Source organism: Triticum urartu, chromosome 3A (genome assembly GCF_056163025.1).
Source record: "Triticum urartu cultivar PI428250 chromosome 3A, HENAU_Tu73, whole genome shotgun sequence".
Taxonomy (NCBI): domain Eukaryota; kingdom Viridiplantae; phylum Streptophyta; class Magnoliopsida; order Poales; family Poaceae; genus Triticum; species Triticum urartu.
Genome location: NC_141875.1, coordinates 699,530,306 through 699,534,260, shown reverse-complemented (window position 1 = coordinate 699,534,260; position 3,955 = coordinate 699,530,306). Strand labels below are relative to the sequence as shown.

General features: G+C 53.5%; 1 pseudogene; it reads right to left on the bottom strand.

Annotated features, from left to right (window-relative positions):
- Window positions 1–590: 590 nt before the first annotated feature.
- Window positions 591–1,305, bottom strand: LOC125549321 (dirigent protein 22 pseudogene; annotated as a pseudogene).
- Between the last annotated feature and the right edge of the window lie 2,650 nt (window positions 1,306–3,955).

Genomic DNA, 3,955 nt, shown 5'->3' with positions numbered 1-3,955 from the left:
GGTTCACTCATTTTGCTCAATATGTAGTCCATTTTGCTACATACCGAGGTGCGGTAGTGGGCGATCAGAACCATCATAGGAGGTGAGATGGAATTGAAAAGAAAACTCAGAACCTGGGAGTCCTGGGCCTTGGCGATCTCATACGACGGGTTTGGCAGTTGGCACGGCAGTGGGCTTGCTCTCCTTGTCAGCAACCTTGCGTGCCATCTCCTTCCTCTCTGGCTGCTGGAGCTAGCACACCAGCAGGGACGCATGCATTGCGTGTTTATATAGAGATGAGTTGGTTACAAGGATTCGGTAGTTGGGGTTATGGATTGATGGTCATGAAAAAGCTATATATGAGATAAGGATCGATCTAACCATCTAACTACTGAGAGGATTACAACAGAAACAAAATGCTAATCCTACTAGTGTATATACAGTTTATACTTGCACCATACATACATACAATACATTCTAACACGGGCCTCTACAATGATACAATATTAAGACCAAGTAGAGTTATGAAGTATGCATAGGACAACATTTTATTACAAAGAAGAAGATAAAACGGCAAAGAGAGTCCACGCAGATAAACGACTTGTAACAGATAAGCAGCAACAGTATCAGTTGTCATTGACATCAAAAAAAGGTTTTCCAAAAGCAACACATATTATCTTTTGAGCATACAATTCTTATTCATGGTATTTAACTCTGGGTAAAATTTGACAACGGCCGAGACTAGTGCCTGATGAATATGTTGTACTCGACGGTGGCGTCGCCGGTCTTGAGGTCCAAGGTGTGCGTTCTGGCCTGCGCGTACCCGCGGGCCCACCTGAAAACGCCTGTACCGCCGATGACAGCCATCTCACGTACCTTTGTGAACACAGCGTTGCGACCCATAATTGCGACGCTGCTGCCGTTGTACTTGCCAGCGGTGAAGACGAAGTTCATGTTCATGAGCAGCGCGAGCTGGTCCTTGCCGGCGGCGATGTACGTGCCCTGGGCGCGGCCCATGAGCCTGGACGAGTTGAGGCCGGGCCCCTCAGTGAGCGGGTCGTCGATGACCACAACCATGCCGAAGGCTGTCTTGGAGGTGTTGGTCGTCGCCGCTTGCGCCACCGGAACCGACGTTGGGTCCGGTCCGCTCACCACGTCGTGCCAGTACACCTTGAGGTGCGTCTCCTTCTCAGACGATGCGGTCTGCGGCTGCATGGTGGCCAGGGCGAGGAGGACGAAGAAGAGCGCGTCAAAGGCCATGGTTTTTCTGTTGAGTAGTTGGTGTTTTGCTGGTGTGATGTGCGTGTATTTGGCTATAACGCGTCCTATATGCGTACGCTAGTATTTATGCACTTGGACGCGAAAGCAGGTATGCGTGCATTACGCGGCGCATCGACAGTTCAACGAGATTCATGGCGTGTTCGGTTCCTTGCTATTATGAGGAGTCGCTGGAAAGGAAAGATGTTAACACGGAAAGTACTCAGGTAGCATGTCCGCCACATGTTTGTACATACTTCTAGAAGCCTTTTATTTGTACCGAACCAATTAAGAAATGGATTGCTATAACACATCTCGTGGAAAGATGGTCCAACAGTGTAGTGTCTTTGCTCCTTTGTTCTAAATTCTATCCCATGTTCGAGCTTCCCATCCTCTAGTAACTAGCTTATTTTAAAACGACATTTATTTTTATTGGGCTGAGCAACCCATAGTCTGTTTGCTCCTAGCTCCCTTTCATGTCTTGTTGTGTGAATGGCTTAGTGAGTTGATCTGTTGATGTATCCAATGCTATAAAACTCTTCTATCAATGAAAAGATACCTAATTTTTGCGTATTTACGGAAAACAATGACATTTGTTTTGAAACAGATGAAGTAACTAGCACAAGGTCCCTTGGTCCCCATAACAATAGGGTCATGCGTACATTTATAGAATGAACATGTGTGGTGAACGTCTACATCTATATTTTGTTTCTTCAAAAAAAGAACTAGCACAAGGTGAAAAAGACATGCAACAGCAACACCTATGACCTCGTAGGCGGCAGTGAGCAACCTGTTTGCTGGGCTCCCCAGAACCGTGAGACCAAGGACGACATGATTCTTTCCTTTGATCTCCTCCTGCAAGGCCGCTGGTGTCACTGCCGCCGGTACGGGTACTCGTGATCGACAGGGAAACACCAAAGACTTCCACGGCACAACAATGTGTGTCGCTTTCGCCTCCATGACTATAGCTCCTTGCCCAAGGCGAATGCCCATCATGGTGATTATCGCATCCGTGGGGGGTGGGGGTGGGGGGTGAGGAGAGTGAACTGTTTTTTCTACTTATCGATGGCATTGGGGGTGGTGGCCGAGGTGGTGCGGGTCTGGTGGTGAGGGTGGGGGGGGGGGGGGAGGAAATTCGTGATCTGGATCTGGCGGCTCTCCCCTGGCAGACGGAGCGAGGGCTGGCCATGACCTGCCGTGATCGTGGCGCTGGGCGTGGACCGCAGCGGCACGCGCCAGCTGCCGAAGGGAGGCAGCTTCCGGTGGTGCAGTGGTCCTCGGTGGTTTAGGGTTACCACGGCGTGGTGGGAGCCCATGGTGGTGGCCTGGGTTGGCTCACGGCGGTGGTGCGTTGCATTGGCATGGTGCGGCTCATGGTGGTGTACATGCCGTGGCACAGCGGCAGCTGGGCTCTCCGGCATCAGCTCGTCTGCGTGCGACCCTTGTGGATGGTCCTTGATCTCTCTTGTGGACGCTCCTGGATCTCTCTCGTGGATGCAGGTTGTGACCGGTCCGGACCCTCGCGCCGTTGAGCGGGCGGACGGTTTGGGCGAGGTGCAGATCCAGGCAAGGAACCTGGGTTGGGCGTTCAGGGCCTCAGGGGTGATGTTCGGAGAGGTGGTGGGAGAGATGGGTGGCGTCGATGCGGTCGGGCCACCTGTCACCGGCTGGGGTGCTGGACGTCGACATAATCCGCTTCCGCCCCACCTCTTCTCTGACCTGGTTGCCCCGTGATCGATTTTGTCATTTCGGTCGCTGGCGGCTCTGTCAGCAGTCGGAGCTTGCTAGTCGGTTCACTGCCTATAGCCATGGAGGACCTTTGGGCATTCCTAAGCGGCGGCTCGGGCGGTAGGAGCCGCAGTGCTCGTGGGCTGAGGCCACGACTCAGGTGCGGGTGGCCAGCGGCCATGGCCGCGTTGGTGGTGTGGTGGTTGGCTCTTCGTCATCCTGTGGTGGCGTTCGGTTGTGGCCCTTGTGCCTGGCTCCACTATTAGGAAAATGCTTATAGACAGTAGCATAATAGTAGCGCTTTTTATAACAAAGCGATGCTACTACTTATCAGTGGCACTTTTTATAAAAAGCGCTACTACTACGCACTTACCAGTAGCGTTGTTTTAGTAAACACGCTACTACTAAAATTGCCAGGCCGTTGCCGGCAGGCCAGGCATAGTAGTAGCGCTTTTATGTATGAATCGCTACTGGTACCAGACGTAGCAGTAGTGCTTTCTACATATAAGCGCTACTCCTACGGGCTCTTTATCCAGTCCAACGGCCCGCGCTCGACCTTTCTCACTCCCCCATCCTCACACACTCACTCGCCTCTCTCCACCGTCGTCGCCATCGCCGTCCCCCGCGCACCGCCGTCCCCTGCGCCGGAGCTCTCTCGCCGGCCGCCCTCGCCCGCGCCGGCTCTGCTCCCCCGACGACGACCCTCCACTAGTAGAAAATAGGGCTTTGGTTCGGGCAGGGCAAGCCCTTTAGTCCCGGTTCAGTCACGAACCGGGACCCATGGGGGCATTCGTCCCGCTTCTTTAGCCCAGGGGGTCGGCCGTGGCCTCGTGGGCATTGGTCCCGGTTCGTATGGACCCATTTGTCCCGGTTCTAGGCACGAACCGGGACCAATGGGCCTCGCTCCTGGCCCACATACATTGGTCCCGGTTCGTGGCAAGAACCGGGACAGAAGGGGGAGCTTTAGTACCGGTTCTTGCCACGAACCGGG